Source organism: Panthera uncia, chromosome C2, assembly GCF_023721935.1.
Source record: "Panthera uncia isolate 11264 chromosome C2, Puncia_PCG_1.0, whole genome shotgun sequence".
Taxonomy (NCBI): domain Eukaryota; kingdom Metazoa; phylum Chordata; class Mammalia; order Carnivora; family Felidae; genus Panthera; species Panthera uncia.
The window spans coordinates 121,030,966-121,055,294 of record NC_064810.1 but is presented as its reverse complement, the minus strand read 5'-3'; the positions used below and the strand labels follow the sequence as shown (position 1 = coordinate 121,055,294).

At 43.7% G+C, this 24,329-nt stretch overlaps 1 protein-coding gene across 2 annotated transcripts in view; it reads right to left on the bottom strand.

Moving 5' to 3' along the window:
• NMNAT3 (nicotinamide nucleotide adenylyltransferase 3) overlaps positions 1–24,329 on the bottom strand; it is a 114,524-nt gene that overhangs the window by 15,277 nt on the left and 74,918 nt on the right. The gene's annotated exons all lie outside the window — the stretch shown is intronic.

Genomic DNA, 24,329 nt, shown 5'->3' with positions numbered 1-24,329 from the left:
CCTGCCCCTGAGTGGGAGCAGACTCTGGCATTCTCCCCTGTGGGGCAGCCCCCTCAGGCAAGGATAAAGGCTGCCTCAGGGGCCATGTGCTTCTCTAGAGTCGTCTACAGCCCAGAGTAATATTTCTCCTGAGAGCAAGGCTGTGAGGGTGTGGCCAGACAAGGCTTCCAGATGGCAGTGTGGACAGTTAGGGTCAGAATATGTTGAAGGAACATCACGACTTCCTCCTATGGAGGACTCAACAGAGGCGCTAATATCCTCTAATCATGTACGGGGCAATAGTTACGTGTAGTTTTTTAGCCACCATTGGGAGTCTCATGGATCAAAGATGACAGGATGGAATCGGGCACTGACGGGTAGGGGGGAGGTGGGAAGTAGACGGGAAATGGTGGGTCTACTTTGGGAAAGACGTGGGTTGTGGGACTGGAGAAAGGAACACTTTAAGTTTACAGCCACAGGGAGACTGGAGGCTGCAGAGATCCAGCATGGAAAGAGTATGGACAGGACTCAAAGAGCCTGGGGTGGGGGCTCTGGCGTCCATCGCTTAGTAGTGCACCCTAGGCAATTACCAGCCTATGGAAAAATAAAATACTTAGTCATTTGAACTTCAGTTTTCCTGGATGTAAAATGGGACCACACCTGTTTGGCAGGCTCTTGTGGTAAGGCTAGACATTAGGTAATGCTTCTGCAGTGGGATGGTATTTTGTCTTAGCATGTGATATATTTTTAAAAACTGTATTATGAAACATAACATGCATATAAAAGAACATGAAACACATATGGCTTGACAGAGAGTTATAAAGTATATCCTGCTTTCATCATCACCTAGGTGAAGATACAGCACTTCTGGCATTCCACATGTTCCCTACTGCAAGCCCCACTGTGACAGAATTTAATCACTCTTCCTACTGTTACACTATTAATTTTCTTTCCTTTATAGCTTTACCATGTAGTTATGCAGCCTTAAAAAAACATAGCTTCATTTAGCTTCTGAAACTTTTATAAAGGGAATCACATGAATATATACTTTGGTTAAGCCTTTTACGCTTTATGTAAATAACATTCCTGTAATCCAACCAGGTTTACTGCCACATAACCTTCCATTACAAGATTATATACTAAATAATTGATCTCTTTTACTTTGATGGACTTGGTGTGAGTCTGGCTTTGGATGATTACAAACCACACTGCCTCAGGACATTCTTCCACAAGGCTCCCTCTGCACACGGGCACACGTTCTTAGGACACACACCTAACAGTGGACCCGCTGAGTCATACGGTGGGTGTAAACATATCTGCGGTGTTGCTAGATAATGTCGGAAGGTTTTCCAAAGCGGCTGTAGCTACTGACCCTCCACCAGCCGTGCAAGAGTTCCATGCAATACCACACGAGGTCGTTGTCAGGATTTTCCCAATCTGATGGATGTGGTCATATCTCTGTCCTTTCAATGTTCATTTTCCTGCTTACCAATGAGGCCGAGCATTTATTCATATATATTATTAAACATTCAAGCTTAAATTTTTGTGAAGTGTCTGTTCAAATCTTTTGGCCATATTTTGGGTTGTCTGCTGATTTTATCATTGATTTGTGGAGTTCTTTATATATTCCAAATACTAGCCTTTTGGGGTTGGTTATAGGAGTCATAAATACCCTCTTGTTTTATGGCTTGTCTTACTATTCTTTTTTATGGAATCCTTTCAAAATAGAAAAAAAAAGAGAAAAAGTTCTTAATTTTAACGTAGTTGGGTTATTAGCTTTTTCCTTTATGGCTAGTGAATTTTGTGTTATGAAGACATTTTCCTGTATTATCTCATAAAAGGTTTACAGTTTTGTTTTTTCACATTTGGGTCTTGGTGCATGATGTGAATCCTATTCAGTTATTTTTCGTTTGGGTAGTCAATTATTCTAGCAATGTTTACCAAGAAGACCCCGTCCACTCTGCTGCTATGTGTCACCACCCACGTTGAATGTCAAGTGTCCACCTGTGCAAGGGTGTGCTTCTCTTCCCCTCTGTTCTATTGCTCTATTTCCTGTCCCCGTACAACATCACACTGCTTTGCCGAATATAGCTTTATTATACATCTTGATACCTGGTTCTTCTTCCCACCTGTTCTTCAAGAATGTCTTGGCAATTCGTGACTTTCTGTATTTTCCATATTAATTTTATTTTATTTAAAAAATTTTAATATTTATTTTTAAGAGAGAGAGCGAGCAAGCAGGGGAGGGGCAGAGACAGAGGGAGACACAGAATCTGAAGCAGGATGCAGGCTCCGAGCTGTCAGCATAGAGCCTGACGCAGAGATCAAACTCATGAACCGTGAGATCATGACCTGAGCCGAAGTCAGATGCTCAACTGACTGAGCCACCCAGGCACTCCTGTATTTTCCATATAAAATTTAGAATGAGCTTGTCAAGTTCCACAGATGAAACACCTCCTCTTGTCCCTGCCCCACCCCAAAAAACCCTGCTGAAATTTTGATAGGAACTGAACTGAATTTATAATTCAATTTTGGGAGAATTCATGTCTTTACAACTTTTTAGCTTGCTGATCCACAAGCATTATATATCTTTCCTTTTATTTGGATCCCCTTAAATATACCTAAATAAAGTTTTACGGTTTTTCTTGTAGAGCACTTAAACATCTTTTATAAGGTTTATTCCTAGACACTTGATTTTTTGGATGCCACTATAAATGGCATTTAGAAAATACTTTTTATTCCATTTGTTGCCAATCTATAGAAATAGAATTGATTTAGGCATCTTGGATGCATATCCAGTAACCTTGCTAAACTTTATTAATTCTAATAATTTTTCTGTATAGTCTTTTGAATCTTCTATGTCCAAAATACACCATCTGAAAATATGGACAAATTTGCTGTATTTCCAATCCCTCCACCTTTTATTTGTTTTTCTCATGCCGTTGAAGACCGCTAGCATGATGGATGCCAAATACAGGTGGTATTAGTGGGCCTCCTTGCCTTTTTGCCTATATCAGAGGCAAACTTTTGACTTTCAGTATTACATATGATGTCTGCTGCAAGTTTTCTATAGATATCCTTTTTAGGTTGTAGCAGAGATAATGGCACGTGTTCATTAAAACTCTTCCCCGCCACCCCCTCCCCCTTTCTGGGCACATAGGAAGCTAATATATCTGTTCTTCTTGAAATCAGGCTGGGTTCATGTGATCTCACTGAGTTATAGTCAGTGGGATGTGGGTGGAAGTGATGTACGCCCCACCTAGACTTGGCCACAAAAACTCGTGTAGACTCTCCAACTCTCTCATAGTGGATCTGAAAGCCATAACAAAGGAGGCAAAGCCATGGATGGGGCCTACTGGGACCCCTGAGACACAGCTGGGCAGGGAACCGCTCTGTAGCTCTTCAGGATCTACATGGGATTTATGAGAGGGAAACGTTATCTAATGTGGTAAATTCTTGAAATGACCCTGGCCTATCCTGACAAATAACGTGTATGTTACTTTAACAGACATTACCAGCTATTCCAAGCTTAAGAGTTTTTGTCAGGGGCGCCTGGGTGGCTTAGTCGAGCAGGTTAAGTGTCCAACTTCAGCTCAGGTCATGATCTTGTGGTTTGTGAGTTCGAGCCCCGTGTCCGGCTCTGTGCTGACAGCTCAGAGCCTGGAGCCTGCTTCGGATTCTGTGTCTCCCTCTCTCTCTGCACCTCCCTGCTCATACTCTGACTCTCTTTCTCTCTCAAAAATAAACATGAAAAAAAATTAAAATGAGCTTTGGTCATAAATGAATTTTATCAAATGTTTTTTCTGCAACTCTTGAAATGATGGTGTGAATTTTGGATGCTGTTTTTGACTGCTTGCCGGTCAATGCCCTGGACTAATCATTTGTCAGGGGTGTCTCCCATGCGTAAGATAGATATGCCCTCCTCCAGACAGGCTTCATGTTTGTGTTTCCCAGGTCGCTAGAGTTATTAAAAGTCATGGATGACTTTAAATTAAGTTGTCGACTGAAGCTTCTTTGACTATTTCAGGCAAAGGGCTGCAAATCTGATCAAAGGTTGATGTGTGGCAATTTCTTCCTAGTGATATTTTATCCTTGCCTTTTTCTTCTTCTGCTTGCCTTAGTATCAGGGTTTCTCTGAAGTCCTCTAGGACTAGGGGAAGAAGGTGGGTTAAGATCTAGTTCACCTTGCCCTTGAAGGTGTAGCTCCTTGGGGGTCCAGCTTAATGTGGAAGAAGTTAGTATAAGGCTCCTCAGCTTGGGAGGGCTCCAGCCTTTGAATTCTTTACTTCTCGGCTTATATGGCCACTGATTCAAAGCTTAAGTGAGCAGTATTGGCAAGTGCCCACAGGGCACGAGTGGCCGTGATGTTCTAACAGCCTGCTTACCTCCCTGGCTACAGGTGTTCTCTCAGCTGCTCTGAGACATCCCTGCTTTTTGGCTTTAATAATGAAGTTTGAAAAATGTTCTACCCACCGTTTATTTTTGTTTTGCTGGGAGAATTGATCCAAAGAGGACAGCCTGACCACCCCCTGGATGTTGAGAGTTCTTGGATGCAATTTTCCAGCTCTGTTAAACCTGGTTGCCCTGGGCCCCTCCTTCCTGGAGGCTGAGGCATCCGTTGTTTCCAGGGGAATGGCAGACCCAGCTGAGAGTAAGGAGAGGATGTTCATCTTTTGACTTCTGGTAACGGGATCCTAAGACCCATTTCAGAGGAACACTTGTATGAAGGTTAAAGCTTTCATTTTGTAAGAATCGGGCTTTGTTGAGAAAGATTTATTTATGTTTTAAAAGTTATCCTAAAAAAAAAACAAAACACCAGAGTCTGGGCAGTCAGAGCACACAGTTTTACTAAAATCTGTAGAGTGGTAAGAAGAAGAGAATATGAAAATGGAAAGGAAAAGTCCCTTCTGGGCTGAGGGTGGGGTCGGTGGCGGAATGAGCAGCAGGCATAGGGAAGAACCTGGTAGAAAAGGTGTGTGGTGACCAAGAATTTAGACCGAAGTCGAGGCCTGCTCCCTGCACCCTCTTACCCCTCAGAGACAAAGCCTTCTGTGTGTTGGGTGGGGGAGGGCAGAGTTAAGGAGCCTAGTTAGTTTTGGAGACTGTAAAGCAGGCGGGCAGGCATTTTGCTTCCCACTTGGACTTGTAGGAGGAGACCATCATGCTCTGCGCCAGTATAGTGGCATGGCCTCAGTACAGTGGAACTGCCAGTCTTCAGGAAATATCCCCTCCTCTGCTTTCCAAGTCCCCCTCAGCTTCTGCAGGGCATGGCAGAGATCCATAAAAGTTCCCCAGGCTCTTTGAGAGGAGGAGTGAAAGGGGCTGAGAATGAGAAGTCAGCGGGGATACTTCTGGGGGGTGGGTAGGGCATACATGGCGTGCAGCCCAAGGCCAAGGACCATGGCGTTGTTAGTAACAGGGAGGGCCCAGGCACGGGCCCAGACAGCAGTAGTAGTGCCTTAGCCAAGAGAAGCTGAGGAGACTTCAGAAGTGGAGGCAGAGAGGATAGAGGTCAAGGGCACCCCTCTAGGCTGGAGGGCATTCAGGGCCAGATGCCCCTTTTCAGATGCCAGGATGATAAAGCTACCTACGATGCTTAATTCACTCTTGGGAAAGTAGGTAGCAAAAGACTAACTTGATTAAAAATTGACCTGTAACAGAATAAATTTAAGATTAGAAGACATTTACCTTGACGTGGCAAATGTTTTCCCACCATTCATGGAAGTGGTGACTTAAGGGCAAGGTGAGTGTTCTAGAAAGCAAAGGAACTTCTATTCCTGCGTATCTGAGTTCCATGTGCTACACAGAACATGTTAGTTCTTTTTCTTTCCTACTTTAAACAAAGTGGGGGCTGGTTTAAAAAAAGTGGAAGCTAACTTCTGTTGAGTGCCAGCTCGCTTGGGAAATTTGCATACATTTAACCTTCACATTAGTCTGTTTTACTGGAGGAAACAGTGTGGGGCACCAGGCAGCCCTCCGAGCAACTCTGCTAGGATCTTGGGTACTCTGGTGTCACCTTTGATGGTTTAGCTCAACTTGATGGGGCAGGTGGTACAGTGGGAAAGCAATGCTGTGTTATAGCACCCAGGAGAGGAGAGTCAATAAAAATAATGTAGGCTAGGGGCGCCTGGGTGGCGCAGTCGGTTAAGCGTCCGACTTCAGCCAGGTCACGATCTCGTGGTCCGTGAGTTCGAGCCCCGCGTCAGGCTCTGGGCTGCTGGCTCGGAGCCTGGAGCCTGTTTCCGATTCCGTGTCTCCCTCTCTCTCTGCCCCTCCCCTGTTCATGCTCTCTCTCTGTCCCCAAAATAAATAAAAAACGTTGAAAAAAAAATTAAAAAAAAAATAATGTAGGCTAAAACTCCTTCTTGCCCTCCAAATGGTTATGAGCTCAGGCCTCTTCCCTTTCCCACAATCCCATAATCCCAGTGTTGCCCCTCACGTGACCCTCTTTCCCCCTAGGGAAGATACAGTCGCTTCTCTGGCAACCCCACTGCTGCCCAGACACACCTCCATTACAGCCTTTGTAGAGTAAGACCTATTCGTCTTTTCCACGAGACTGATCGTTCTCTAAGGATGTGAACCTGACTTTTAATTCTGGGTAACAGGACTAGCACATCTCTTAGTAGGAAGCTATACTGTCCTTTCCTTTGGTTTACCACAGCAAGACGTGGCTGTGAACTTAACATGGTGAACAGAATCCTTTATCTCCACTTCTGTTCTAACAAAGTGGCAATGAAGGAATAGAACACGTATGACATCACGAGGGCCAACAGAGTGGGAAAGGAGACAACAGTGCATGGGAAAGGTCGACAAAAGTGTAGAAGCTGGAGGGCTGATGTACAATGGTAACAGAGCAAGCAGAGTCTGCAGGAGGCTAAGGAGGTAGGAGGCAAGGTGCCCCATGTGGCAGAAGCTCGGAGGGGCTCAGGAACTGGAGAAGGGGGTGCCAGAGTGCCTGAACACAGGAGGACCAGTTCAGAGTTTGCCTAAGGAGCCCTTAGATCCAATCACCTGGCTATTCTCCCATCCCGGCAGAAGGCCGGATGTCTGCCTTCTGCTGAGGTTGGGCCAGAGAGACCCCGGCCTCCCAGACACAGGCACAGGAGAGAGGAGGAAGTACCATCCTTAAGACAGGAGGCTATAGTTTGGCTCCCAGAACACCAGACAGGAGATGTCTCTCTGGGGAACAGTCCCACCTAGGAGGGTGTCTGAAGACTCCTACAGGTCCTCACACCTAGGGGTCTTGTACCCAGGGCCTGATCGTATGGCCACGGGGCCTGCCAGCTGCACCCATATCCTCAGAGCTTCCAGCCAGCATTTAGGGCCTGATCTGTAAATATGAGTGGATAGCCTAAGGAGAGACAGGTTTTAGAAAGGTGCTGACCGTGCAAGACGGAGACCAAAACAACCACCGGGAGAAAAGGAACTTGGGGACACAAAGGCAACTGATGCACAGAGCAAAAGGAAATTTCAAAAATCTCCAAATAATACTGTCAGGAGGAGAAGAGATGATGGCCCGTCCACGAAACAAGAGTGGGATGCTTTACAAGGGACAATCAGAAAACAGGAGGAAACTTTTAGAATTGAACAGTATTCACCAACTGCCCGTTCCATGCCAGGTACTGTGCTAGGTGCCGGGGAAATACAATGGTGATGGAGTAGATCAATTCCTGTCCTCGTGGAACTTACATTCTTGTGGATGACAGCAGCAATAAAGTCAATGAGTGGAAGAATCAGACGATCAGTGTGAGGAAATTATATGCCAACAAGGCAAAATTAGAGGGCTGCCCCAGGAGGCCCAACATCTAAGTGACAGAAATTCCTGAAAGTGGACGGAGGGAGGCTAACACCAAAGAAATAATACAAATATTTTCCCAGACTAGAAGGACATAGTTCTCAGAACTGAAGACCCTCTGAGCCCTCAGCACGCTGAAGGAAAGGAAGTGCATACGATGACATGCTGACAAGCCATTGTAAAACTTCAGACCATCAGGTTTAAGGAGAAGATTCCAAACGTTTCCAAAGAGAAAACCAGAGGTTGAACACACAGGACTGGGACCCAGGATAGAACTGGATTTCTCAACAGTGATTCTGGGATCCAGAAGACAGGGGAGCAAAGCCTTCATCACAGGAAAGGAAAATTACTTCCAACCTGGAATTCTATATTCAGCCAAACAACCAAACAATTAGAATAGGGGTCAGCAAACCTTTCCTGTTCAGGGACAGATAGCAAATAGTTTAGACTTGGTCAGCCACACACAATCTTTGTTGCATAGTCCTTTGTTGTTGTTGTTAAACAACCCTTTAAAAATGTAACAAAACAACAACAACAACAAAAACAAACCATTCTAGCTGACAGAAAGAAGGAAAACAGACTGGGCCCAGAGTTGGCCCATGGGCTGTCGTTTACTGGCCTGTGAACTGGAGTATAGAATAAAGTCGTGTTCATATATATGCAAGGTCTCAGAAAATTGATCTCCTGTAGATCCTTTCTCAGAAAGATGCTGGAGGATGCACTCCACCCCAACAAGAGTAAACCAAAAGAAGCAGAAGGCACAGGATCCAAGAAACAAGGGTTCCAAACCAGGAGACAGGCAAAGGGAATCGCCGGGGAAACAGTGAAGGGAAATGCCGGATGATGGCACAGAGAGCCAGCCATCCACGTGGGAGTTGAAGGTCTCTAGGAAGGGTATGAGTCTATTTATATACTAAACTGAGTTTTGAAGATCTTTTGGAAAATTTGGGACTGAATTAGTTAGTGATAGGCATAAGGAACGTAAGGAAACACATAAATAATTATTAACTCTAGGAAGAGCCAAGGTTTATACGACAGGCAATGCAATCCTAGTTGTACTTAGGCTTAGTTGATGCCATTTCCAGACATAAATGGGAACAATATTACTTTAACCCAGAGTTGTGAGCTCATCAATTTGGGAGCATGTGGTAGAGGTGAAGTGTGAGTGTGAGGGCAGAGGTGTGAAAGAGCTAAATCTTCATGGAAGCCGACAGATAATGTCTAAATCTGAAAAATCAAGAAACACAGTATAAGCTTATTATGTAGCTATAGGGAGACAAACAATAGGGAAAATAGCTAAAAAAGTCAAATGTGACTGCCCCGGGGAACCAGGAATGAGGGGAAGGAAGGGATGGAACAAAGTTACCATAAGCCTTATAGCAACTTAACTTTAAGCCTATATGTTTAAAAATCTAGAAAATAAGTTTAACATGAATGTACTTTGTAGATGTATTTCAGTACATTGAAAAGTGTAAAGAATCAGAAATCAACCAAATGTATCCAAGAGGTTAATATTGTTTATATTTTGGTTGTCTTTTTCTTCTGTTTTTCTTCATATAATATAAATGTTTGTGTCTTCTTTACTTAGATTATATCATAAGCATTTTCCTTGGCCATAAGCACTCTTAAAAACACCATTTTTAATGGCTGTATAATAATAGGATTAATCTATGTATCTATTTGTACCTGAATCAATATATTGCGACCATCTTTGTAGATCTTGGTTGCAACTTTTAGATACATTAGAAAAAATTTTTTTTTAAATGTTTATTTTTGAGAGAGAGAGAGAGACAGAGTGTGAGTGGGGACGGGCTGAGAGAGAGGGAGACACAGAATCCGAAGCAGGCTCCAAGCTCTGAGCTGTCAGCACAGAGCCCGGTGTGGGGCTCGAACCCATGAACTGAGAGATCATGACCTGAGCTGAAGTCAGACGCTCAATTGACTGAGCCACCCAGGCGCCCCACAGATACATTTTTAAGATAAATTATTAGAAAGGAAAACTAGTGGCTTGAAGATTTCGGGGGCTTTCGCTACCTCTTGCTAAACTGCTTTTCCGAAATCCTGAACAAGAGGAGACAGCCACCAGCATGGTATGAGAGAACCCATCTCACCCCATACTGGCTAGTGCTGGGATTACTCATTTAAAAACATCTTTGTCAATCTGCAGGAACTTTTTGTGGTTTACCATTTGCTTTTAAGATTATTTCTCGTGTGATTTTTATTCCTCATTAGACATGTGTGTTTCTCCTGTTGTGGACCACCTGTTCATACTCATTGCTCCTTTGTCTTTTTGTGTATGAAGTCTTTTTAACAAGTGTATGAAATGTTTCCCTGTTGGGTCCGCCGGCACCTCATAGAGAGGATTCTCCTCCACGTCCTGTACCTCTCGTCCAACTCCAGTGTGGCTGCTGGGAATTCGGTGTGGATCTTCAACCAGCTCCGACCCCCCACGTCCACATGAACTAAAGCCTCAACTCAACTCAGGGACGCTTCTGTCCTTCCTCTGGCACTGTGCCTCTGCTCTCCTTGCTGGCATTAATTCTTTACTGTCTCTTGGAATTTTCACGTCCTTATCTTTTTCTTGAGTTCTGGAAGAATTCCTCCGACTGTTCTGGTTCTCTGTTTCATCTCCAGAGATCACCTCCCTGCTGCCTCGTCTACACTGAGCTCTAATTTGGCACCCCAAACGCCATTCACTGTCCTCAGACTGCTCCTTTTCCCTACAGGTTGATTTTCTGCTGTGATCACATTTTTCTCTTGAATCTCATGGAGAACCAGAGATTGAATAATTTTATCTTCTTAAGTGGAGGGCCCCTTGGCCAGAATCCACAGGCTGGGACCATCTTAAGAAACACAGTTCCTTGGGGCGCCTGGGTGGCTTGGTCGGTTGAGCGTCCGACTTCGGCTCAGGTCACGATCTCACGGTCCGTGGGTTCGAGCCCCGCGTCGGGCTCTGTGCTGACAGCTCAGAGCCTGGAGCCTGTTTCGGATTCTGTGTCTCCCTCTCTCTGTGACCCTCCCCCGTTCATGCTCTGTCTCTCTCTGTCTCAAAAATAAATAAACGTTAAAAAAAAATTAAAAAAAAAAAAAAAGAAACACAGTTCCTTTTCATAGATCTGTTACTTTTCTCTGACTGGTTTCCTGCCTCCAGAAAGGTCTGTCTGTCCAGCATGGGCTGCTGGGTGGACCTGTCATAGACTGGCTAGGTCCCTGTTTAATTTTTTAATTTACAGCAGAAGGATAAAGGCAGCATTTAGGTTTACTCTGACTTTTATTTGCAGCTCAAAAATCCACTTGCTTGTGTAGTGCAAGGAGGGAGCTGTAGGTCACAGGAAATATCCATCGATGGGGAATTCTCCTCTTCTGAGGTTTATTTTTAGCTTTTTAAGAATGCTAAATATATACGGTAGGAACTCAAATTGAATTTTTTCTTTAAATACTTAAGGGAATGTCCCATGTCCTTTTTTAAATACTCTGTCTCCGCCACCACTCATTTTGTATTTGACTCACAAGACATTATTGATCTTTTTACGTAGACTTTGTGTTCCATAGGGCTGTCCAGAGTCAGTATCCTGATCATTTAATCACTTTTTAGAAATTACATTTTAACGCCTGATAGAGCTTTCTGAGCACTTGGTTAGTCTTCCAGGTGAACCTGGGGATACTTCTCTCAAGTTAAGTAAAGAAAAATAGCCACGGATGCTTTCCCTGGAAAGTCAATCAATAAATGACCATTCCCTTGAGGACCTGGTCATATTTGCATAAAGTGAAGTCTCTTAGGAGAGAGACGGGGCTGCTCCCACCCATGCCCTTCACATTTCTAGTTCAGGTTGGCCCTGGGGACGTGTGTCCTTGGTGGTTTATCCAGTGAATGATTTTTTTTCCTGATATTTTATATAACATATAGGTTATAGATGTTTTTATATATGTTATATATTACATGTTTTGTATAGTTATAAACATTTCATGACCTAGTATTGCCACTGATATGTAGGAAACTCTGTATTTTGGTTTGTTTATTTTTAATCTGGACTACCTTACTGAACATATTAGTTCTGATGGGTTTTCAAATGCTTCTCCTGGATTTTCTAGGGATACAGTAATACCACCTGCAAATAATGAAAACCAAGTCTCCTGTCTATATTTCTTATTTTTGACTGATGCCATTAGAAAATAATGGTGGTGAGGAGGCATTCTTTCCTATTTCCTTGCTTCTGTGGGAATGCTTCTGAAGTGTTATGCCATTACATGTCATGCTAGAAAAGTATCCTTATAGTTCTAATTTACTAAGAGCTTAAAAAAAATCCCTAAGTAGGTGTTGGATTTTATTGAATGACTTTTAAGTGTGTATTGAGATGATGATTTAGGTTCCATAAAAATATATTGTCTTAGTAATGTGATGTATTAATAGATATCTTTATGGTATATTGTCCTTGAATACCTGGGATAAATGCTACCTAGTCATGTTGAATTATTCTTTTATTAGCAATTTGATAACCTACTACTTTATATGGGTATTTTGCATCCCAGATTATATTGTTAAACACTAGTTGTAATGCCACAATATCCTTATCCAATTTTCTTCATTCTAGAAAATGGGTATGGTAGATTGAATTATTGGTCCTAATTCCTCACTCTGTCATTATAGTATTATACACACCCCGCCATAGCCTCACAAAGGCAGAATGTACTTCCCCACCCCTTGACTTTGGGCTTGGTCATGAGACTCCTTTCGGCTAACAGGATATTAGTAGATGTGAGATGAACAAAAACTCTAAACTTGCTTGCTTGGTGGGACTTGCGATCCCGTGCCTGTGCCATCTCCATGAGAATATGTGACATAATCACAATCCCTTCTATTTTCCTAAATCCAGAGTTATTTAAATAAACGAATGAGAATTTGATAACATGAATAGTTCGTGGCACTTAGCTGGTACTCAGCGATTGTCACTCCCTCCATCCTCTTGTCTGGTGCAGAAGCAGAGGAGGGAATGGTGGCAGGTTGTCTTTTTGGAAGATGATCACAATATTTTCTCCCAGTGCACGCGTGCCCTTCTGGAACCCAGTCGCTCCTACATTGAAAGTCTGTGCCCCTCCCCCTTGGACCTGGGTGCACACTTGTCCATGTTTTACCTAGGGGTAGAAGTGATACTATGTGACTTCTGAGGCTAGGTCATAGAAATGCCATGCATGTCTACCTTATGATCTGAGGACACTTCATTTTGGAACCCAACTGCCAGGCTGTGAAGCCCAAGCTAGCCTACGCAGAGAGACTCCACGATGAAGTGATAAAGCCACGTGTAAATGTTATGGTCAGCATCCCTGCCAATACCCAGCACTAACTGCCAGATGTGTGAGTGAAGAAGTCTCCAGATGACTCCTGATCCCAGCTCTCTAGTCGGTCCCAGTCTTTGAGTTCTTCCCGGAGGAGTCCCCAAATATCATGGGGCAAAGACAAATCATCCCCATTGTGCTGTGTCCAAATTCCTGACCCACCAAATTTGTGAGTGTAACAAAATGGTCAATTTATATCATTGAGTCTGGGGTGCTTTGGTACCTAGGCATAATAACTGGAATAGGAATGGAGATCCGGAAAAGTCCTATCACTTTGCTGTGGTTACACCACCAGGAAATGGCAGGATTGGGATCTGGAGCAGGCCTGCCTGTACTTTTTCTGTGGCACTGTATGGGTGACTGACAGTGAGGTTCGGAGAGCCCTAAGCCGGCCAGAACTAGGGAGAGTACCACTCGGTAGCTCCACCTCTGTGAATGCGACCCCAAACCAAGTCACTCTGGGGGATGACAGAGATTCACCCCCTCTAGAGCTGACCGTGTTCCCCAGCAGGACTGGGCTTCTATAAAATGTTAATGCTACTTAAAATGCCGGCAGCCTCACAAACCATGAAGTAAGACTTAATGGCATTCCAAAGTGTAAAGACTTCATTATTACCACAGAGAATGCTTTGCACATTTATCAGCATTTTATTAAGAATTACCATACACATTTAAAACAAAACTACACCTGTCCAAACAACTGGGAGAAGCATTAGGTAATGCTCAGGCTTGGCCGGCTCCTCCTACTGTCTCGTCCCCCCGGCACCCCCCACTTCTGCTCAGGGAAGTCCAGTATCCCTGCATACATGGGCACAGTCCAACCCTTCCCCGCTTCATGGACCCTTCTGTCCGTTTTCTTCTTTCTTTGGTTGTGCTGCAAAGCACCTTGGGAAACAAGGCTTTGAAAAGCAAAAATCTTTTAAGAAACATCAGGAGCAAGTGTTGCAAATGCTGTGAGGAATCAAGTAAACAAGGAAAGGAAGCCAGAGGGGTGATAAGCCGGTTGAAAACAAAAAACAAAAAAACAGGATCTCAATCAAATGGACCTGCATGCTTTTACAAAGAGCTTATTGTGATTGAACTTGGCCTCCAAGCTCAGTCTGGAAGACATGATTTGGAAAACATGAAGCTGTTGAGGTTTTGAGGCCACCTTGGCACGCTTTTCCTTATTTTCTCCCTCAAGTTCTGCCTTTTGGTTTGTTTGTTTCCTAAGCCAGATTGCTCTTAGCTCTCCTGGTCCCAGTGAACTTGAGACTGCCTATTTATTGCTCTGCTCTGGGTGTTGCTGGCCAGAAGCACCCATCAATTTCAAAGGCCACTAAATGCCTGGATCAAGGAAGCCTGGAGCAGGGAGAACAGATCCCGGAATTCTGGTTATCCCGAGTAGAGTGGTAGACCTCAGGGAGCACAGTGGTGGCCTCGTGAAGTGTAACCATCCTCCCTCCCTCTCAGAATGCCCATGGAATATGAGGCTCTTCTGTCTGCCCTCCATTTCCCTCCCTTTTTTTCTGTGCAGAGGCTTTCTTTCCACCCGCACACTCTTCCTGCACACTACAAAGCCCCCTCTGGTCTCCAGAATCCTTCAATGTCGCGGCTTGTCAGGGTGAGGTTTCTCTTTCTTGCGTTTCCAAACGTCCTGCTTTCTTTGTGTGCAACTTCTTAAAAGCCTAGCAAGGTAAACAACAAAGCAGCAATATTTCATAGGGTTTAAACGTCCCTCCTGGTCCTGGATAGCAAGGCCTTTTTTTATTTCCTCTCTCCTGTCCCATCCTCTACAATGGTTTCCCTGAGGCTCAGGTGCTTGGTGCTGCTCAGCTGGCCGTGTCCCCCATTTCTCGGAGTGCCGACAAAGTCTCTGACGGGGTGGCTGGCTCCTTGGCACCCTATGTGCGTTCAGGGTATTTTGAACGTCTTTCTTTTGCGTGCCTCTGTTTTCCAACATTTAACTCCCGGCTGCGTTCCCTCTGCCTGCTGAACAGAATGAGTATCCTTTCAGAGTAGGGAGGTTTTAAAAAGAACTCACCAGAACTTACAAATGCTAGGGTCTCATGGTTCCTCAGCAACATATTATGTTCTCTTTGGGGGCCTTAGATCTAGCAGGAACTTCACACGGGAAAATAGGCGGTGGGGGGCAAGCTGTAATTGGGCAGTTCTGGCTTGGTGTGGAGTCTGCTGAAGGAGTCATGCGAAGAAGCACCAAATGCTGCTGTGGGCAGCCTCTGTGTGTGGAATCTCTGCCAAGCAGCCTCGTTTCCCATTGATGAGTAACTAGTCCTGGGCCATACGCCACAAGTGTCCTCTTAAGACGGGCTTTGTAGTGGCAGGAACTTGAGGGCGAGCAGGCAGAAGCATATCTGAGTGATGAGACTCAGCTCTGCTGCTTATGAGCTGTGTGACCTGGGGCAAATTACTTAACCTCCCTGTTTTCCAGTCTCTTGACTTGAATCCAATGAGCTGAGGTAGGAGACGAAGACCAGTTCAGGGTGAATACATGGTTGGAGAGCACATTAGAGATATCCCTTGAATCTGAATTTCCCCTTCTTATCCCTTGTTTTCATTACAGACACCATTTCTCCTCTTCTTAAGGCAAGAGGGTGACACATGCCTTTGTTTGAGCTGGCAGCCCAGCATGCACTTTAAGTCAGGTAGTGTACCAGCACTGTAAGTTCTGAAATAAATGCTGTGGGAGCCCTGTCCTCATGGGGAGTGCAGTCCTGGGGGAGACAGACAGTCACCACAAGGTGGTCAATGGAGGGCAGAGGTACACGAGGAAGAGAGCCCAGAAGAGGCTCTATACAGGTGGAACAGACTTTTTGGAGGAAGGGGCCTCTACACTGAGTTACGTATAATGCAGGAGGCAGACGGTGACCTATGAAAAAGTAAAGTCTTATTAATCAAATCAGTTCTTTCCATTCAAACTGTATGGAAAAGATACTTTTTTTTAAGTCTTCAGAACAACTGAAGCTTGATGACTCCTTGATTCTGCACTAATATCCTTGCCCATTTCTTGATACGTTTTCAATTTACCTTCATGGTAATTTACGTTCAAGGAAACTATCCAAGATCTGCTAAGGGATTCAATAAAATAGGTCATGGAGTTAAACGCTGTGGTGAAACATAGGGCTTAATTTTATGGATAAAATTTAAATTGCTTGGCTGCCTTTTCGCATTATTCGTGTTAAGACTAACGATCACTCAGTGAATGGGAAGGGATCACTGTAGAAATGAGAAAGCCATTTTCCTAATTCTTTAAGCATACCTGGTGGGGTTGTGGACTTTGCCCTGGAGGTTAACAGCGGCTGCCTGAGGGAAGAGACCTGAGTGGAGATAGCCCACCTCCACGGCAGGGCCGCTCCCTCAGCCGCAGTAGGAACAAGGAGCCTGAAACTGGAATTTTTCCTAGGGTTGACATTGTGGGGGCACAGGAGGAGGACAGCATGTTTAACACTAGCACTTTTCCTGATATTTCTCAAAGTGAGTCCACACTGAATGATGTCCTTGTTAAAAATGCATATCCCGGGTGGCGCCTGAGCCTACTCTCTGGCAGTGAGGTATAGGAACTTAGACTCTTCCCAAACATCCTGGGTGCCCGTGAGGCACCCCTAAAGATCTGTGGGGGCAGTACTGACCACAGAGGAACCACCCCCTTTCGGTTACACAGGTTCTTTCCTTAACCCAGACCTGGGCTCTAAAGTAAACAAGGACTGCTTTGCTGTAATGACCAGATCACCAATGTTATGCATATGGAATAAAAAGATAGAGTCAATTGTATCTCAATAAAAAGCATTTTGTGACAGAAAGAAGGATATGGGTTTCTTAGGTGGCAAATGTTTTATGGAGTTTAATGCAATTTCATTTTTGAGGTTCGTTTGTTAAAATACCCTTAGTTAACTTGTTTAATGTATTCGTCGGTCAATTCTGATTATGTAAATTGTAGGTGATCTTCTCCATTTGCCATATAAGACATAATTTAGAGTTGCAAAGCTAACCAAAGTTACCATTCTCAACAAGCAGTAAAAAATTAGACCTTCTGGGGGAACGTTTCTCCTGAGAGTTTTATTTATTTATTTATTTCATTCCAATGCTGTTTAGATCAGCATATCTCTAACTGTTCTGTGTAATGATTTATTTTATTGTATTGTATTTTTAATTTTTTTAATGTTTATTTCTGAGGGGGGGGGGCGAGAGAAAGGGGGACAAAGAATCCGAAGCAGGCTGCAGGCTCCAAGAGCTGTCAGCACAGAGACTGATGTAGGGCTCGAACTCACGAATTGTGAGATCATGACCTGAGCCAGAGCTGGACGCTTAACCAACTGAGCCACCCAGGTGCCCCTGTGTAATGATTTATAGGCACCTACCAGCAACGTGCCCCTCCCCCCCACCCCCGGCCCCCGCCAAAAGGGTTCAGTGGTCAAATAAACTTTGGAAATACCAGGATAGACAAAGTGAAACAGGTCTTCTTGCCAAATGCAGATCCTTTGCAAGCCCCTAATGTGTGGATGTGCATAGTAACTCTCCACGAAGGGCGCAGAAGGATCAGGGCTTAGTTTCATGGAACATTGTGCTGATAAGCGTTCAGAGGACCACACCTCGTAAGATAGGTAGTTAACTCCATTGGCAAATTATGTCAGGGGGATCGGGCTGCATTTATTTAGACAAACTGCCTGTAAGACCCAGGCCTAGCAAGTGTTTTACAACTGGCCGTGTATATACAAGATCACTTGCGGGGTGCTTCCTCGAACAAAGACCTCCCACCATGACATCCAGGTTTAGGCGCTGATGTAAATTGCGGAATCATAATCTACTTGATTGTCACCACCACTCCCACCATCATCAAATCATGATCGGCATTTCTGACTATCGCCACGCCCCTACTGCCCCCACGTTGGTAGTGCCACCCACCATCATGTCAGGACCGACAAGATCACTGCCCTCACCAACACCGTCATCCATCCCATCACCACCGTCACCACCACACTGTGGATGATGAACACCACTGCCATTAGCACGCCATGATCTACACTGCCACCACTGCCACCTGTGTGTGCGGCCGTCACCACCACCGCAGCCCCTAGAACTGCTTCGGAGCAGCCACGACCACCACACCCAGGGTGGGCACCATCCTTCCTATGTTTAGACTGCAGAGGAGATGAACAACGGTGTTATTACTTCAGGTGGCGCTCAAAGGTTGGAAGCCTTGATAGAATTGCATGTAGTTATCCCGAGTTACTACGGCAGCCCAGTAGCCAAGTGGAACCAGACAGGGTGCCATGGCATAATCCTGGGGTCTATAGTCTAGAGGCTAAACGGGATCTCCAATCCAAGGCGGGCGTCCCTCAATTCCCTCTGTGACCAGAGTAAAACATGTCACACAGGTCTGCCACGTCAGCTTATCAGATGGGAAGATTCAGCCCCAATGTGATTTTAAAAATGTGGAAGCTGGACTCCAGCTAGTTTAGGAGCAGTCCCTGGCGCTCGCCATGGGGCAACCACGGAGGGGCTTTAAAACCAGCACAAAATGAGGAAATGAGGCTTGCTACTGCTTGAGGGTCCAGTCTAGGTGGGGGAGTCACAGAAGAAAAAAGCTTAACTATATGTTACAGTTTATGTATTCAAATGAAATACTTTGAAGTTGTATTTTCTGTATGCACCATTGTATATATTGTACATGCATAAGTGTATACAATAATCACGATGATGATGGATGGCATGCACTGAGTGCTTAACAAAGTGTTGGGGACTCTGCTGAAGACTTTACATAGGCCATCTCCTTAATTCTGATGGCTCCTATATGAAAGAAGTATGACTGTCAGTCCCCTTTTCCTAATGAACAAACTGTGAAGCAGAAGTTAAATAACCAGTCCGAGGTCATAAAGCAGATTAACTGTAGTACTGTGGTGTGAACCTAGGTAGTCTGGTTCCAGGGACCACGATCGTAACCAAAGCTGTTAAGACAGATTGGGGATGATTGTGAGGCTAGTGCAGAGGGTGCCTGGCAGGGGACTGTCCCTCCTTCCTCCTGACCCTAGTTCATTCCTTAGACATACTGATATTAGAAATGATGGCTCTGCGAATGTACCTGTTGTTAACTCTTAAAAATATATGCAAAGCTCTGTGTATATTCTATACACATACAGACATGCACAGATTTTTTTTTTTTTTTTCAAAAGGCAGTTGCCATCACTCCCCTGAGGTTGCTTTGCTGGCTTGGCCAAGGTTGCTGGAAATGACAGTGCTGGGATGTGAAACCAGGTTTATTTGTCTGGTTCTGAAGTTTTTGCTTGTTTATGTGCTCTGTGCTTGTTTTAACTATACCAAGTACCTCTTACATCATGATTCTTCATCTCTAAAATGTGGAGGGGAGGGGGGATGAGTGGAAATAATGCTACCTCATGGGCTTGTTTGGAGGCTTAAATAACAGAACGCATGTAGAAACGTTTTGTTAAATGTATGGAGCCATTCAAATGTAACATTACTACTATTATTTTGGTTTCATGTGATAAAATTAAACATAACAATTTTGTTTAGCCATTTGGATAATGATTTCAATATAACTCACTTCCCTTGTAACTTTACGTATTTTAAGTTTTTATTTTGAAATAATTTTAGACTCCACAAACTGCAAAGTACTTAGCAAAGACAGTCCAAGGAGTTCCCATATCCTTCCCTCAGCTTCTGCTAATGTTAACATCTCATGGCACAACGATCTGAACCAGGAAGTTAGCATTAACGCTACTCACCAACCTAGAGACCTTATTCATATTTCCCCCGTAGCACCTTTTTCTGGTCAGGAGTCCAATCCAGGATCTCACACTGCATGTAACTGTCCTGTATCCTTATTGTCCTCTACCTGGGGACAGCCCCTGAGTCTTTTATGACCTGGACATTTTAGAAAAGCACTGGCCAGTGTTTTTGTGGAACACCCCTCACTCAGTTTGGTTTGTCTGATGGTTTTCTCTCCATTAGATTGCGTTTCTGCACCTCAGCAAGAACACCTTAGAAATGATGTTGTGCCCCTTCTCAATGTGTCCTTTTCAGGGTGCCAGACATTGATTTCTCTTGATTCCGGTGATACTAACTTTGATACTTGGTTGAGATGGTGTCTGTCAGACTTCTCTACTGTTAAGTTACTATTTTCTCCTGTGCGCCTGTAAATAATAAGCATCTTATGGGAAAGTACTTAGAGATTATGCAAATACCCTGTTTCCTGTCATACTTTTGCCCACTAATTTTAGCGTACATTGATTCTGGTGTGCAACAACCACTGGTGTGATGTTTGCTAAATGGCGATTTAAAAAAAATTTTTTTAATGTTTGTTTATTTTTGAGAGAGAGAGAGAGAGAGAGAGAGAGAGAGAGAGAGAGAGAGAATATGAATCCAAAGCAGGCTCCAGGCTGTCAGCACAAAGCCCGATGTGGGGCTCGAACTCATGAACTGCAAAATCATGACCTGAGCCGAAATCAGATGCTTAACTGACTGAGCCACCCTGGTGCTCTGTGGTTTTTTTTTATTTTTTTTTATTTCCAACATTCCTTCTACAGCATTAATTAGAATTCTGTAAGGAGGAACTGTCCTTTCTCATATATGTATGTATGTATGTATGTATGTATGTATTTATTCATCCATCCTATCATTTATGTATATCAATGTGGACTCATGGATATTTATTTTATTCAGTGGGGTGTAATCCATTATCATCATTTATTTTGTTCCTCAAATTATCCCATATTTGCCCGGTAGAAGCACCTTAAAATTGGCTCCAGTATCTTTCTGACATTCTCCTATCACCTATTAAGAACTTTCTTGCTTTTCTGGCACCATAAAATACTCAATCTAGGCTCATTTTGTTCTCTTTCTGCCCCAGCTCTGGAATCCAACATTTCTCCAGAAAGCCCTGGCTTTTGAAATTGAAGGATGGCATTTAGAAACCAAGGGCGATGGTTGTGCTCCCTGCTACTGAGGTTTTGTGGTTTCTAGGCATCTCTCCGAAGACAGAACTAGGAAATTATATGTTAGACATTATAATTATAGATCACATAATTATAGAACACGCACACACATGTACACACACCTCCCTGTATTTCCTTCTATCACCACCCATAGATACATTAAAAACCCCGAGTTCATACTGAAACCTCCAGTTCTAATCTGACACTACGGGGTTCATTCCAGCTTTGCCTCCTTTCCTTACGGTAACTTCTTTCTTCAACAGTGAGAAACCTGGCTGTACCATCCACAAGAATTTACGCATTTGCTTGCTCCTAGTGTTTGTGTAAAATAGCTTCAAAACTGCTCACCTGTACCCCCGTGGAAAATTAATGTTATAACTGGAGAACAGTAGTTATGAAAGCTTCTTTTTGGCGTTAGTCTCCCAGTATCCAGTCATCCTGCTGCTTTCCAAGTTCCTGAGGTTGCTTCTTTGTTTTCTCCCTGCCTCCAGTGTGGTTGTATATTCATTTGTAATCAGGTAAAGCTGTTTGTTACTATTTGTATTTCATCCTGGGTTCCCCTCTCCTCCAGGTTGACTTTTGCTATACATTTAGTTTTTTTGGTATGGGATTCCAAGGTTCTGAGTCAGACTATAAAAAAAGGTATACTCAGAGAAGGGTCTCTCTTCCCTCGTCCTGGCTTCTGCCCTGTTCCCAGCCCCCTGAACTTTCCACGCTGTTCCCATCCACCAGCTGGAAGGAACCGATCTCATTAGTTTACAAAATCTATTCTTAAGTGATTTTGTCTTCCTAAGATTTATTTCCCCTATAATTATCAGTAACTCATAAATCTCCCCAAGGTCTAACTCCTTCTCGACAGCCTTGTCTTCAAAAATATTTATACAGACACATCTTTTCAATTTGTTTTAATTAATGCCCTTTGTACTGTTGGGAGTGTTACTTAACTGTTTTATTGGATTTGGGCCTGGGTTTTCCGAATGCTCTTTGCATGAGTTCTCTTTATGATCTGCTTAGCAAAGAAGGCAAATGCTTGTGTCTGACTCTGAATAATCTTTGCTTCCTGTTTGAAAGACAAAGATGGTTGCCGGTCCTGGCATATGGGGGGGGGGGGCTGTCACCTCAGGGGCTAAAGGTTAGGCCTGACGGTTGGTGTGGCAGCAGCAGCAGGCAGAGACAATAAGGGTTTGCTGCAAAGATGGGGGAGATGTTAAGAGCACTGGTTTTGCATTCTGAGAGATTGGAGCTTTGTCCTTTACTTGCTGGGGAGGTCTCATGCAAAACGTGTTACTTCTCCAGGCCTCAGGTTTCCTTATCTTGTAAATGGGAATATTTATAGTCACAGGAATGTCTTGAGGATGATGTGACTCTGTTTGAACCCCTATTCTCCACATGGAAGAAGTCCACTGATGGATAGTGTCCCTTCCTCACTTAGCCCTCCTGTCCTTCTATTACTATCAATACATATCTTGTTTCAATTCTTGTTTTGAGTTTTTAATTAAACTTATCTTGAGATCCTTGTAGATTTATATGCAGTTTAAGAAATGATACAGAGCAATCCCATATGTCTTTCATCCAGTCTCCCCCCATGGTAACTTCTTGCTCCCTTACAGTAGCCTATCACGAGCAGGACGTGGGGATCGCTAGAATCCACCCATCTTTTTCACATTTTACCACTTGTACATGCACTCATTTGATTTGTGTGTATTTAGTTCCATGAAATTCCATCACATCCTTAGGCTTCATTTACCCACCACCACCATGGTGGAGCCACATAATAGTTCCCCTAGCACAGACAGCCCTCAGTTGTTCATTTGGAACCACACCCACTTCCCTCCTCTCAAGCCCCATCCCTAAGCCCTGGCAACCACGAATGTATTCTCATTCATAGAAGTTAGCCATCTCAAGAATGCTATATAAATGGAATCACAGAATATGTAACCTTTTAGGACTGGCTTTCTTCACTCGGCGTTACTCCCTGGAGATTCATCAAAGGTGTTGTGTGGACGGTTTCTTTTTATTACTGAATAATAATCTCTGGTACGGATGTGTCACAGTGTACCTATTCACCCCTTGAAGGACACCTGGAGGTTTTCCCGGTGTTTAGCCATATAAAGGAAGCTGTAATGAACACCTGTGTATGGGTTTTGTGTGAAAAATAAGTTTTCCCTTCCCTGGATACATGCTCACGAGTGTGTCTGCTGGGTATATGGTAGTTGCATGTTTAGTTTTACAAAAATCGCCAACCTGTTTTCTAGAGTGGTGGTGCCATTTTACTTTTCCACCAGCAATTATGAGTGGTCCTGTTTCTCTGCATCCTTTCTAGCATTCAGTGTCATTTTTTTTTTTTTTAATTTAAGCCTTTGTAATAGGCGTGTGGCAATACCTCGTTGTGGTTTTAAAGTTGCATTCTCCTATGGCTAATGTTTTAAATATCTTTTCATGTGCTTATTATCTGCCATCTGTATATCCTCTTCAGTTAAGTGTCTCTTGCGTGTCTTTTGCCCATTTCCTAACTGGACTGTTGGGGTTTTTATTGTTAAATTTTGAGAATTCTTTATGTAGATAGTAGTCCTCTATCGGATATGTGACCTGTAACCTCAACTCTTTGAGGAATGAGACAGAGTAAACACTAAATAAGCAAACAATGAAACAAAAACCATTACTCTGTTTTCATTTTGTGTTTGGTTGTGGGGAAAGGAGATGGGGATGGAAAAATGGGGGAAGAAGAGTCTTCTAGAAGTGTCTTCTAGTTTACGAAGGCACGGGTAATGGTTCCCATTTTTCACAGCATTCTGTGTATGTGCAGTAGTAAGGTGGAATGGGAAGGAGAAAAATGTCTGAGGGGCTTGATATAAAGCACATTCACTGCTATTCACCCCTAACTTGGCATGGCCGAGTCTGGTGCGAGGGTATCTGCCAGGGAAACTGCCCCCTCAGAGACCCTCGCGGGATTGGTTTCTTTTAAGCCACGTCTCCGGGTAGACACATAAAGAAATGCTGATTTGTTACTAAATCAGAAAAGTAACCTCCTTTTGAAAGAGTTTGGAATGTAACACTTGTGTGGCCCTCAAGCCCTTGAGGCCTCAGATGAGAAAGAAAAAAATTATCTTGGTTCAAAACAATTGCTGGAATAATTCAACATTCTTAAATCTATCTCCTCTAGAAAAATCTTGTAAATTAGAAATGTGAAAATAAACAGTTTTTCAGGCCAGGCTGGAGAACTGCCCATGAATATATATTAAAATCACTCTATTTGATTAATAAACGTCTGT